Below are 15,413 nucleotides of genomic sequence, written 5' to 3' on the forward strand. Positions count from 1 at the left end.
AGAAGGTGAGATGGCGCAGATATCCGAAATTAGTTTTCCTTGTTCTATATATATCTATTTTTCCATGCACACGGCTTTAAAAATTTGTTAGCTCTTTGGCGAAATTGCATATGATAATAACAAAGTCTGTCGGAATAATTTTAAACGCGTCGGAACTTTTTATCGGATTACGGCCTCTAGAGTTAGAGCGATAACGATTATGTTTATAATTTCGTTTTCTTTGTCGGTTTCTTTGGTTATTTTGGCTATTTTGTAATTCCATAACTTGCAAAGTTAATTGAACGATTTGTGCATGTAGCGCTGAAAGATTACTCGATGTCGCCGGTTTGCTGATTTCAGCTACGTGAAGAGGTCGGTTGGTTTCAATTATTTTGCTGCTAAGTTTTCCAGATCCTCGACTTTGTTTACAACTAAGACTGCGCGCACTGAAGGTGGTAAATGACCTTGACACATGATTGACATGGTTTAATTCTAGTAGTTGTGGTAGCCATCTATAACATTTGTGTGGGGACTTGTTAGCGCTAAATAAAAAAAGGGCGTCGATAAAACCTCCATGCTCGCAGAGATCGCTTGGAGCCTAGCCCGGGGGCTATTCTGCGCCGCGCGCAGCTTAGCGGCTAGGACTGTTATTTCGTTAGAGTTGAATGACGTACGAAGTCGCATACTAATTTGAGATCGCTCGCCATGCTAGCGGCTGGCGGCGTTGTGGCTGCGTTTACCGTCCTAGGCTGTCTAGGAGCCGGAACGGTATTAGGAGCAGTCTGGGAAGGCTGCGCAGGCTGTTTCCTCACCATAGGTAAGGGTTTATCCCAGGCATTGCCCTGAGGGGGCTGCGGAGATGCCGTGGGAGACGTTTTTGCCGTGACTGCGGCGGATTTTAAAGGTCTTTTACCTCTAGTCGGTCGGCGACAAGGTGCTTTACCGCAGCCTCGGTAGTTAGCTGGGTGTCCCTTGGTCTGACAAAGGACACAGGAGGGCAGGTCTTCTAGACTGCGCTCCATGCGGAGGCAGTCACTGGTGCCATGGTCCCCTAGGCACTCATCAACGCACCTGGGGGGGGCAAAGCAGTTACGGGCAGAGTGTCCGTATAACTGGCAACGGTGGCATTGACCCGGAGCACCCCGGTTGCGGGGTGCTTCGATCCTAATGCCGGACAGGTGGCCTATTGACCGAAGATTAAAGATCTTCTTCCCTTCCGGGGAGAGATTCAGTACAGCGAGCACCATGTCGTTCGGTCGTTTTGTCTGTGAAAGCCAATGTTTCTGGCTCTCAATAGGGACGTTAGTCTCCTGTGGTCATCAGGAGACGGAACCGTGACTTTAATTAGTGTTGTAAATACGCTCGAGTCGGAGCTATAACGCTCGAGTCAACGCTCGAGCAGTTTAAAAGTGCTCGAGTCGCCAATCGAGCAGCTTCGTAAGCCTCGAGCCGTTTCCACAACGCTCGAGCGCTGGCTTGAGCGTTTAGATAAAAAAGCTCAATTTTAGCGCGGAACTCAACGCTCGACTCGCGCTCGAGCGCCAGAATTTACAAAGTATACGAAGAACAAATTAGTTTATTTGTAACTACTTCTTAATACTTCTGGGGTTGTCTTTATGTATATATTTATAATATTTATAACAGACACATATAGCATTATTTGTGAAAACCTTATTTATTGATCAAAATGAAAAAAAAATAACCATTAATTTAACAAATTTTACGTAATTATTAAACAAAACAAAAAATGTGATATTCTTTACATTTAGATATTTCTGATTTTTATTATCAACTCAATCAGCCGCCGTCCAGCCCGTTTAGTATAAACTTAGAAAATCTTAAATACTCTTTTTTAACCATGAGGAAAGACACATACAGGCTTGAATATTTTTATTGCTCAATCTGTTTCTTCTTTTAGATATGATGAGGCCTGCTTTTGAAAATGCTACCTCACTTGGCACACTTGTACTTCGAACAGACAAAATTTCATATGCCATTTTAGTTAAGTTAGGCAATGCAGATTCTTTATTTTTCCACCACATCATAACATTTGTGCTTTCAGGTTCAATTGACGAGTTTAAATAAATTTCAATCTCATCTTTATATCTCCTATCAGATTTTTGTTTATATATTGAAGAAAAAAAAGATTTCTTGATCTGAACATCTGAAGAAATTTTCTCGTCTAACATATCGTCTTGAGATAATGGTGATATGTAATATTTGTCCGAGATAAAGTTGTTTTTTTAAAGGTTCTGGATTACCTTTATTCATAAAGAAATTATTATTTAAACGGGGATCTAAGATGGTTGCAATTTCAGTAAGATCAATTCGAATTTTTGAAGAGTATTCATTTAACTTGTTTATCATTGCTTTAGCACAATCTTTTAATATATCAACATCTCGAAAATTATTTATATGACTCCGTAGAGAATCTACAATTGGGAAATCATAATATATACTCGGATATTCATGTATAGATAACATTACTGTGGCTTCATAGAAAGGCTGTAAAAAATCGAGAATGGCTTTTATGTCATCCCAATTCTGAATGAAATTTGCATTGAAATCTGTTTCTGAACACATATAATCTAATACCGTTTTCATCGAATAAGCTCTTCCCAACATTAAAAATGTGGAGTTCCGTCGCGTGGGACAATTTTTTATAAGATCTAATTTTTTTACGTTCAGCAAAATGCAGCATTCTTCGTAAACTTGCTTTCTTTTAGGTGAAAGGGTTATATATTTCACTAGATTTGAGACCGCAGATATAATTGATTCAACTTCATTAACGCCTTTTTTAACCACTAAATTGAGCACATGAGCCAGGCATCTTACATGGACCACATCTTTATATTCTTCGTGAAAGAGTTTTAAGAGGTTAATACATTTTACGTTTGTTGCATCATTATCTGTTGTTATGCACATTATTTTGTCTTTTAAAGAATAATCGGAAAATATTTGAATAATCATTTGCAAGACTTGTTCACTTTTATGAGGGTATGGTATTATATCAAATTCAATTATCATAGAAATCAGTTGGCTCTCATTAGTTATAAAATGTGCAGTAACTACTATGTAAGGTTTATTCGTAACTAATGTCCAAAAATCAAAAGTGAGTGACAGTTTATGCTTAGATGACTTGATGAAATTAATTACATCAATTTTCTTCTCTTTAAATAAATTTTGAATACTTTTAGTCAATTTGTAACGAGATGGTAGGGTATAATTTCCATTTAATGTAGATATCAATTTCTGAAAGTGTTCTTCTTCAACTATGTGTAATGAATGGTTTCCGTGTATTACAAAATTTTTCAAAAGCATATCGTAGTCTGAATGTTTCGTACCAAATTTTCGTTTTCCTAACAAGGAGTTACTTGGCTGACGTGGAGAACAAAGAGATGTGCTTGCAATGCTTGCATCTGGATCTGAAGAATTGGTAGTCGTATGCTGCGACGTATGTCTTTTAAGTATGGAAGTGGAGGTCTTCAGTGAAAAACTTCTGTTACATATTTTACATGAAACACGACCCGCGATGGTTTTAAAGTTAACCCATTTCCAACTGTTCATACTTTTTTCGCACTTAGATAAATCTCTCAGTTCATCACTAACTTCCATGTCGTCTCGTCCATTCTCACTATCACTAATGATATCGCTATCATGTTCCATTTCATGGGCAACACTCGACATTATGAACGATTTTAAAAACAAAATAATGATAAATTATAGCAAAAACGATTATATGTCGATGAAAATGAATTTTGTTACGTGTCGTGTCGTCATTTAAAGTACATAGGCATTTACACGTCACAATAACTAAAGAATGCCCTTTCGTAAAATAATGTTGATTTTACCCTCCCTATAAATAAAAACGCTTCGACGCTCAAGCGCGCAACTCGAGCGCGAGGCTCCGAGTCATCAACGCTCACGAGTTTTAAACGCTCGAGCGTCTAACGCTCGAGCGTTGAACGCTCAACAGCGTCGACTCAGCGCTCGACGCTCGACGCTCAGCGCTAATTTTTACAACACTAACTTTAATACCCTGCGCGGTAGAGCGCGCGTGGATATAATGAATTTGCTTATTAGTAATAAGCAGGGAGATAGTCTCCCAAGACTTCTTGTCTTGTATACAGGGTTACAGGGTAATATGTCACGATCCTTTTAAAGGGTTATAGTTCAGGACAATAGCTATCAAATGACCCCCAAAATGCTTATGCAAAAGTGTATCGTTTTCGAGTTATTAATTTTTTAATATTTTTTTATTTAAAGGATGTTTAAGATTCTAAAATTCAATAAAAAAAAAATCAACGTATTTTCCCTATTTTTTTTTGTATTTCTTGCTAGGGTACATCCTAGTTAATAATAACCAGTTATAAAACAAAAACAATCTTCAAGCATTTTTAAATTACAGATCCAAAACTGTACAACTTTTCGATTTTTAATTTTGATTCTTTAAGTTACTCGCAATTTTTTTGTAAAAATCACTATGGCTCTTATCGTGCGGATCATTTTAAAAACATCTGCGTTTCCTTAGCTATCCACCGGTACATAAAAAGTACAATAACAATCATAAACTCAGGAGAAAATTAGATAACAAAGAGACCAGATAGGAAATTCTAAGAAATGCTATTGTTAAGAAATTAAATCTGGATCAAAGACAAAAGGACCTCAATGCAAAGTAGTTAAAGATTATTTTTAATAGGGGTAATAGGTAAAAAAGGAGAGATAAACCAGAGCTGTCATTGCAATTTTGAATTTAAATCAAAAACAAAATACTTAATCTTTTTAGTTACTCCATACTTTCGAAATTACACTGTTTATTATTCATAATTCGTGTTCAAAATGAGATCCCCTATTTCGTATACAAATACGCATTCTTTTTCTTAATTCACTTTTTACTACAACACTACTCAAGCTATGTCGAACAGAATTTGCAGCATTCATTATTCTTGTTTTGAGTTCTTCAATTGTTTGTACTGGTGAAACATCATAAACCAGGCTTTTCATATGCCCCCAGACATAATAGTCCATCGGAGTCAAATCTGGACTTCTCGCTGGCCATGGGATTGGTCCTCCTCTGCCAATCCATCTATTACGATAATTGCTGTCTAGCCACTGTCTTACGGACATTCGAAAGTGTGCGGGGCAACCATCATGCTGGAATATCATTCTCTGCCTAAGTTTCAGCGAAACATTTTCGAGTAACTCATACAGGATTTCTCTAAGCAACCTTTCATAACTTTCACCATTTAAGTTATCAGGTAGGAAATGTGGCCCAATAAGATTATCATTGATAATCCCCATCCAGACGTTTACCGAGAAACGTCTTTGGGAACCGCTTAATCGCTTTTTGTGAGGGTTTCCATGTTCTTTTTGAGACCAATATCGAATATTGTGGTAGTTAGTAATACCATCTTTGTCAAACTTTGACTCGTCTGTCCATAAAATTTTTCTCAAAAAATTGGGATTTTCTGCATCACAGTGTAGCATAAATCGGCAAAAATCTAAACGTCTTGCAGGATCTCCTTCTTCAATCACGTGTACGGGTGTGTAATGATAGGGATACAATCCAGCCGCGTGGACAGTAAACCAGACTCTCCATTGAGATACGCCCAGTCGGTTTGCCACAATATTGGTGGAAACTGTAGGGTCCTCTCGAAAATGACGAATAATTACATCTTCTTCATCTGGATGTACCCTAGCAAGAAATACAAAAAAAAATAGGGAAAATACGTTGATTTTTTTTTATTGAATTTTAGAATCTTAAACATTCTTTAAATAAAAAAAATATTAAAAAATTAATAACTCGAAAACGATACACTTTTGCATAAGCATTTTGGGGGTCATTTGATAGCTATTGTCCTGAACTATAACCCTTTAAAAGGATCGTGACATATTACCCTGTAACCCTGTATAAACAGGAGGAGAGGCCTCGGCCAGTTCGGGCGTAGTCTTAATCGCCTCACAGGGAGGCGCAAAGACTGTTGAACGTCGCGGGGAGGTGCAGTGCCTATTGTACGCGCTCGGTCGCCTGTTTTGCGAACGGACGAGGTGGGCTCCGGTCGAACCTCCTTAGTGGGCGGTGGCCTTGGCAGATGCGGCTTTGTTGATTTGACGACGGTTTTGAAACCGTCGTCAATCTCCATATGCGCAGACGCATCGATGACCACTGGGGTCGGGGGGGTTGCGGGGGTCCTCTGTGGTCGCGGGGATCAGCCGGTGAAGTCGGCTGATCGGTGAATACTACCGAGGAAGTTGACTTGGTGAACCCGGCTAGGATATCCGGGTGGTTCCTTTGAAGGAACCGTAGGAGGGCCTCTAGGGCCTTGGCTGCCGACATATTGGTGACAATAATGGCACCAACCACAAATTTATCTAACCTCCCTGCCTGAGGGCAGGGAGTTGTGTTACTTACTGTGTAAGTTAAACTATGTGTCCCTGTTATTGTGATAACAGCGGTGAGTACCTAATAATATTACTGTGATAAGAGAAAACTTACTGATCCGGTCTGATATACGGTTTACGATGCTAAACTCACGAATGCACACAACACAACGCGGAACGGCGAAAGGCGCGCACCCGCACCGTGCGTAACGCAGCAACCGCGCGTAGCTCAGCAGTCCGCAGCTCGCCGAAACGAACGACACACGAAACTAACACGACCCTACCCGGGCTGCTCCTCACCGACGGTTCTTACCGTCGTGTCATTTAGTTCTGGCCCAAAGGGCCAGGGTCATTGTGACCCAGTGGCTGTTTGTTTTATTTGGTTCTTCGATTTATAATATTAAGGCTGTTGTCGTCCTGTCGTTGCTCCCGATCGTCGTCGTCCTCTTCACCGATGCCCGCATCGGAGCAGATGGTCGGCGACAGTAGGATCTCACGAGGTAAAGGACGCCCCTCAGGTGGTCTAGCGTGTATTCAGGAGCTTAGCCAGGAGTCCGGCATGCCACACCCGGTCGAAGGCCTTCTCCATATCGAGAAAGACCCCAACGGTGGGATGCCCTTTGTTTCGCTCACTGGCTAAGTGGTTTAGAACTCTCGCCAGCTGGAGCGTCGTTGAGTGGTCACTGCGGAATCCGAAGTGCTCCTCGCGCAGGGGCAGGTATTAATGGTATTAATGGTTTGTGGTCGGTGAAAACTGTTATTTGTCGTCCTTCTATCATGTTTCTAAAATGCAACATTGACATGTAAATAGCCGATAACTCTTTATCATAGGTACTGTATTTTTGCTGTGAGCCTGAAAGTTTATTTTTTTTAGAAATAACCTAATGGTAACCACTTATCATTTATCCTTTGTTGTAGTTCCGCACCGACGCATTTATGTGATGCATTTGTCATTAAGGCTAAATGTCCTTCTACGCTAGAGTGAAACAAGGTTACGGCGCTTTTAAGGCTATCCCTACATTGTTCGAATGCAGTAATGCTTTGTTCGTCCCAACAGATTTATGTTTTGTCCTTTTTTTTAATTATATAAAATTGGTTAAGTACTGTCTGATGTAATGCCTGATGTAAAAAATGAAGATGCGCCATATAAAAGTTTATCATACATAAAAATCTACGCAACTGTTCTACCGTTTCGGGCCTTTTATAGTCTGCGATTGCCCTTGTTCTTTCAGGCAATAGGCTGATGCCTTCCGGTGTAACCAAATATCCTAAAAAATCAACATTTAGCTGACCAAAAACGCATTTATTAATATTCATTGTAATTCCTAAATCGCTAAATACTTTAAATAGTATTCTAACGTGTTGCTTATTAATTTCCAAGGAATCTGACGCTGTGAGTATATCATCTATGTAACAGAAAAGTGTTGACTCACCGTTTTCGTTTGCACTGCCTATCCCTTTTAGTACTTGTTATTCCGTAAATCTTTGAAATGCTTGGACGGCACTTCTTAGACCAAAATTCTTTCTGGGGAACTAGTATAAACCGAAAGGGGTGCATAAACTAGTTTTCTCTATATCCTCTGCTGCTACCGCAAAATTGTGGTAGGCTCTATTAAATCTAGCCTCGTATAGTATTTCTTATTAAGCAACATATATGTAAAATCCTGAAGATGCGGTATCGGATAACGGTCCGGTTTTGTGATAGCGTTAAGCGTTCTATAATCGCCACATGGACGTAATTGTCCATCTTTTTTTAAGACAACATGTAACGGACTAGCCCATTCTCCTTCACCTGGTCTACAAACACCTAGTTCCTGCATTTTTTTGAAACTCTGCCTTTACTTTCTTATACCGGTCCGGCGGTAGTGACCTTGAACGCGCACAAAACGGGACACCGGATGTCAAGGCGCCAAACACATCGTCCCGGTGGTCTGCGTTATGCAGTCGAGTTCTGCTGAACTTAGCTGATGCGGCTTTGCGCTTTGTCGACTTAACGACGGTTTCGAAACCGTCGTCAATCTCCATGCACGCAGATGCATCATTAACCGCACCCGCACCGTGCACAACGCAGCAACCGCACGTCGCTCCGCAGTACGCAGCTCGCCGAAACGAACGACACACGAAACTAACACGACACTATCGACCACTTGTGCTGTAACAATATCGGTTCGGCGGTTAATGTTTCCGGAGCTTCATATACAACGGTCTTAGCCGTTGCTACGAAAATTCGAAAAACAAGAACCACTTGCAGACACAGACAACCGTCAAGCCGGCTGCCTGAATCGGAATTGTTGTTTGTTGTTGTAATACCGAAAGGAGAACCGCGATGTCGAACGCTTAAAACTTTTCACTAACAGGTATTGAATTCGATATTTCTGTAATGTAAAGTATTTTTGAAACGTACGTATTATAGAAATATGAAACGGTACCTCTTGAGCCTATCGTACATACGAAAGTCGAACGCGTTGCTATTATACTCTCCTAACATTTAGTCCATCTCTTTTACAAACCTAAAATTCCTTCAAAAAAATTCTTTTCTTTTTTTTTCAGTCGAGTTCTGCATTCAGTGTTCACAGTTCCCCACACAGCGAGCGGTCTAGAAATCTGGAGTTCAGTAATCTTTACTAGTGGTAAACATGCCCCACGCTTTTCGTACTTACAAAATTCCACTTGTGTTACTCGATGTCTATGATTTGTTTGTATCAGACGACCATGGAATAAGTAAATTCTTTTACTTTACTTTTTATACTTTATTGTACACCATCAAAGAGATAAAAAATACAAAACATTGATACAGCCTAAATAAAAGTAGCATACAATATTGGCGACCTTATCGCTAGATAGCGATCTCTTTCAGGTAACCAACGGTGTAATTAATAACTCATATGATATGAGGTATGTGGTGCTGTAATAATAAATAAAATAACATTAATCTATAATTAAAACAAACTCATTAATAAATGTAAATATAAAATACACTAATTATATAACAATAAATAAATATATATTATTGTATATTTGTTAACAGGTGTGTAATATTTAAGCAAAATTATTATTTTTCGGATTGTGTATTGCTGTTCCCGTTAGCCCTAGAAGGAAAACAGACGTCCCAAGTTGAAGTCGGGGTAAAAGATTGTGTGCAATTTAAACGTCGTCATTCATACGCCTAAGCTTCGACGGGATGTAACGAATGAGAGTCATTGAACCCGCCGGCGGGGTCGGTGTGTGTTGTTTGTGTTCTCAACAGATATATGTTGGCAGCGGCGAACTAAGTCGAATTGATCGATACGACAGTTTGCATTTAACGTCGCTTATGTTAGCGAACGGAGCTTAATCCTACTTTTGTAGAAGTCATTTAAAGCATGTGTGTGGGGACTTGATAGCGCCATACGCCGTTGATGAGACCTGCATGAGCATGCAGGTCGCTTGGACTCTAACATGGGGACTATTCTGCGCCTCAGGTGTCTTAAAAGATATATGAGGATGCCTCTTCATAAAATTGTTACATCAGTGTTTTCCGGCTAGTAGTTTTACATGGTCAAACTTATGAGGGAGGTTATTTAGGTCCGCAAATTGGTAGGCTAATCTGCGAATTTTCTTATCGTCTATGTATAGTATAGTTTGCTACATTTTATAACATAGTCTACGAGTTCTGCTCATCCGTAAATAATGGTTCTATACCAGTTCTTGGTTGTTTTATTTAAAGCCTTCTTTAAAAGATCGAAAATTGTAGTTTTTCAGACTGAATAAGTTTCTGCTGTTTTGCTAATGTTTAATCTAATGTTTTTAATACCGTCCTTAGCTTTTTAGAGATCTTCTAGTTTATAAAAAAAAAAATATTGCGATTAGTTATTGACAATTAGTACTTGAGTTGAGTCTTCTTCACTGCTTGCATTGTGGCTTTCTGTTTCGTATCCTGCCTGGGCTACGGCGTTGATGCAGCTGCATATTCGGGGCGTGCTGGTCTGGCCGTCCGCTTGCTCTTCCTTTTCCTCTTCCTCTTGGGAAGAGGTTGGCCCCTCCCCGTATGTTGATTGGCCGGAGGAGTAAGGGAAATGGTAGGTGTGCCGGGGAATCAGAAGCTGGTGCCGACTCCTTCCGTTCCTGCTGCGTTGGCGGAATTTGCAGCTTGGCTGTCGCGCCCAGCTGTTCCGCCCTGTTGTGGCCAGTAACAGCCGGTTGTTCCATCCTTGCTTTTTGTCTACGCTGTGTAGAGAGGGGAGTGCATCCGTTCTGGGACGTTTGTCGAAACCGGGGAAGAGTCCGGTCTCGGACGCCAAATGGACGATGGGGGGGCTTGCCTTTACATATCCGGCAAGGATTTCTGGGAAGTTAGTTTGGAGGTTCTTAAAAAGTCCCTCCAGGTGGTGAGTAGTATTGGTGGCCATAGTGGCCATAGGACCTCCAGACAGGGAGTTGTGTTTTTATTTAAATATATCCCTATAAGATGGATGTGTCTCTGTTATTGTGGTAACAGAGGTAAGTCCCTAATAATACTGTTAAAAGGAAAGACTTACTGAGACGGTCTGATATAAAGTTGAACGATGCTAACACTCACGAATGCACGTAACACAACGCCGAACGGCAAATGGCGCGCACCCGCACCGTGCGCAACGCAGCAACCGCGCATCGCTCAGCAGTCCATAGTTCGCCGAAACAAACTACAAACAACTGACACAATCGACCACTTGTATTAAAACGATTTCGGTTCGGTAGCTAATGTTTTCGAAGTCTTATGTAACGGTTTCAATCGCCACAAATAATGATACGAAAACTTACAAAGATACGGACAACCGTGCAAGCCGGCTGCCTGAATCGGAAAGATTCGACATTCTTTTTTTTTTTGAATGAGTATATGCTGTTGGCCCCACTGGCCTTTAATGCGTCACCGGCGTTGTGGCGAGTATAGACTCCGCTTGGAAATTTGAGCCGTCTCGGGCTCCGCGTGACGTCCATCCTGACGAGATCGCACCTCGGCTCGGGACGTAGTTGATGGGGTGGGAAGCGTTTCTGCAAGAAGCACCATACTATATTACGACCGGTTTCGTGATGTCTCTAGTCGGGGACCTCGTTTGCGCCAGCGGAAACGGTGTATGTTTGTCGGGTATAGTGTCTTCCTTTCGAAGGGAGCGTTTGCGACAGTTATCTTGTCGTCTTTATCGTCCAGGACGTGCATTGAACAACTGAGTCTATGCAGGAGATTTCCTCTGAGGGAGGTGTACGAGCAGGCTTGTGTTATCAGCGGATTACCGTATCGTTTAGCTCTCTCAAAATATGCCGTAGAGAGCATTTTGAGATGTTCGGCGATCGAATCAATTTTGAAATCCTTATGTAGGTCGACGTTACGTACGTACCATGGCGAGTTGGTAGCGATACCAAGGAAGCGATTTTGTATCATCTGCAGTCGGTTGATCTGATAAGGTGAGCAGTGGGCAAAGACAAGGCTCGCATAGGTCATAATGGGACGTATGAAGGTTTTGTATAATGTCGTCTTATTTCTAAGGGACATTTTACTCCTCCCACATACCATCACATACAGTCTTCCTAGTACGAACGCTGCTCTTTTGCGCACTCTTGATGTGGAAATGAAAATTGAGTCGCCTTTCAAGTGTGACTCCTAAGTATTTCACTTCGGATTTCCACGGGATAGGTTGGTCGAACAGGGTTATGTTTCCCGGATTGCCCATATGATTCCTAATATAAATAGGGTTGCGGGTGAAGTTTACTGCTACACTTTTGTCCGGATTTACTTCAATTCTCCACTTCCGGAACCAATCGCCTAGTGCGTTGGCCGCGGATTGGAGAAGCTTTGTCATGACTGCCGTCAAAGGCGTGGTTGTGTATAGGGCGTTATCGTCCGCGAAGAGGGCTAAGTTAACTCTTTGGGTTGAGTTTGGAATATCATTCGTGAATAACGAATAGAGTATCGGGGATAGTGCGGAGCCTTGAGGGACTCCTGCCCTGATGGGGCGAGGTGATGACAGGGTACATTCGACTTTGTAGCGGGAAGTGCGATTCGTTAAGTAGTCTCGTATAACAAGAACGAGTCTGTCTGGCAATCCTAAAGAGTATAGTTTATATATGTGTTCGTTGTCTTGATTTCCCCTGGGCGAGTACCGTAGTTATCATTGCGGAAATCGTTAAAACGGGCTTTGACGTCTCTCTGGGGAGGCCCAGACTTTCCTCCGGTTTTCTTGTGACGGAAAAGCGTCATGAGCTCATGTGGCGGCATTTTTCCGCGTGATAAGGTCTTTCAGGGCTTCAGGGAGCTCCCAATGCTCGTTAGGGTGAATTTAGACCTCAGTGGAGCACATGTCTATTTTGTCGCGTACGTTGGTCGTGAGCTTAATCGCGGCCGCTTTTGCAACGTCTACTGAGTCAATTCCGTCAGGAGTATTTTTTAGGGACAGTGATTAGGGTAAGGATTGGACTTGTTGTGTGAATTTGACCAGTCGATGACAGTTAAGTGGGTCATCTGGCCCTAGTTCTACTAAGACTGAGCGGTGGTCTGAGTCTAATTCGGGTAGTGCCTCGATTGAGCGAAACTGTAGGGTCACGCCTTTCAAGATCACTACGTCGAGTACGTCTGGTCTATCTCTGCGGTTCTCTGAGAGTGGGAACCGAGTGAATGTCGTTGGAGCAATGACGGTAAAATTGTGCGACATATGGTGAGACAAACTATCTAATGTTTTACCTCTAGAATTTGTTTAGAGTGAATTCCAATTAAGATGTTTACTGTTCAGGTCGCCGGACAAAATGACCGCGCTACCCATTGATAAAAGTGACTTAAGGTCACTTTCTAGGAGCTGTTTAGTCGGTCAGAGGTAAACAGAGGCTGGGATTACGGGCTGATGGCCCGTCATACTTAGCTGACAGATTGACGCTTTGATGTTGGTGAGCGGTGGGGTGTCGAGTGGCAGGCAGTGCAGTGACTTTTATAGTAAATAACCGTACCCCCTTTAGCGGAGATACGATCGAATTCACGATGTTCGGATCGCGCACGTTGGGTTTGAGAAACGTCTCCTTCACTAGCATGACGTCGACGGGATGGTTGCGTAGGAAATCGCGGACTAGATCGATTTGTTGGATAAGACCGTTTGCGTTGAACGTTATGATGCTCAGAGCGCGAGGCGTTGACCATTGAGCTTGGTGAATGCGTTCACCTGAGTGAACAGTGCTGCGTATTTTACAAGCAGGCATACGAAGTTGCCTGGGTCTGCCGAATACTCATCCAAGAATTGTTGGATGCCGTCTAAATCTATTTTGCCGCATAACGTGGCAAATTGTTTCAGGTTCGACGTGTCCTGTTCCTGGGAATGTGGCTGCAGATTGTAGTTTGCGCGTGGCGCAAGTGGACGCGGCGGTGCCTTTGTGGTCTTACGGACCATGGGCAGTGGTTTTTCCCAAGCGCCTTTTTTGGTAGCCTGAGGCAAGTTGGAACTCTCCAAACTTGCCTTGATTAGGCCCTCGGGGGTTCCTTTGGGTATTCCCCTAATGACTACACGTAGCAAACGCTCGTCTTCGAGCGCGTACGTGTGGAAGGCAGTACCGTCTCGCCTCAGGAACTCTGTTAGCTTACTGTGGGTTATAGAGTCCTGCACTTGGACCCTGATACCCTGCGCGGTATATTTGGCGTGCGTATAATGAATACACTTCGCCGAGAGGATGTCGGAAATGGTGGTCCACCTTGCTTTGTCTTGTATGAAGACTGGCGGTGGGAGTTTTGAGCTTACTTGCTCGTTCGTTTGAGGGATGTGCGTGTTCACTCGGGGCATCGGGGGCGTGGGTGATGCGGGTTGTGGATAGGCCACGATCGGTTTGCTCGGCATCACCGGGCCGCCGGCTCTGCGAGCATTTGGCGATGACGAAGTCGCCTTTGTCGGTCGCTTACGAGGAGGTGGGGCTTGAGGAGCCTTTGCCTTCCTCTTCGTTGATTTGGAGATGACGGTCTAGAAACCGTCGTTCTCCTCCTCAGTATCTCCCGCCTCAGAGCCGTCGGACGTGGATCCGCGGGACCTCCCTCTGTCACTTTCGGTTTCGACCTCCATGGTTTCACCGGAGGGCAGTGGGGGTTGGTCGAGTCCCTTCCGCGGGTTTCAGAGACGGGCCCTAGGTCTAACGTGCCCTCTATGTCGAGGGCGAAGTCGCTAAGACGCTCTACCGCGTCATTAGGAAGGTGCTGTTGGAGCAGCTTTAAGAGCTGCTCCTTAGATTGCTTTCTAAGCGGGTCCATGGCCCGACGAGAGAGATTGTTGCCTCCCTGCCGTTATGGCAGGGAGGTGTGTGCCTACGGTGTGATCCCTAGTGAAATCTGCCCGTGGGTGGCAGAAGTGAATACCTACTCCCAAAGGAGTGTGTACTTACTGTACGGGTGTACTTACGAGTGTTGATTGGCAGGACTTAGTGCGGAATACGAGGAGTGCACTACACTTCACTTTTCCACTTAAGCACTGCACTGCACTTTCACTTAGAGTTTAGTAGAATTCGTTTAACAGTTTGTAGATAAACGGTTTACGCGGTCACGGCGAAATCCTTTGTCCAATTCTTAGAGAAACGGCGGCATGGCGACCCTTCGTAACAAAGGGTCGGCGCTCACAAAGGGTCGGTGCACACAAAGGGCGCTCGGGTGGGTAGTCGCACGTGTTGTGCGGGTTGGCTTGGTTGAGATTTGTGTTGAGTCGGGCTTCTTCGGCAGAGACATCCGTGAGGGACGGAGGTCAAAACGAGAATGTTGACAATTTTTTACCGGGCGTAACGCTCACTTTTATAGTTCGGAATAACAAGTGTGACTCAGCCAACGATAAAAGAACAGGTGGCGCGATTACTTTGTTTTGAACAGATGTGTACATTTATATAAATTTATTCAGGGTTCCCTCTAAACAAGCTCTAAGATAGTGAAATATGTTCATATCACTAATGTCATCATTATAGTGTTTAAGACTCGTGAAGGCGTCATGAAATTCTAACCAAGCCTCATGAGAACCACTAAATTTTGGCAATTGAATGATCGGTAATTTAACCAGATTATTATTATGTGTACGAGATGAAAATTT

This window comes from Nymphalis io, chromosome 29, assembly GCF_905147045.1.
Source record: "Nymphalis io chromosome 29, ilAglIoxx1.1, whole genome shotgun sequence".
NCBI lineage: Eukaryota > Metazoa > Arthropoda > Insecta > Lepidoptera > Nymphalidae > Nymphalis > Nymphalis io.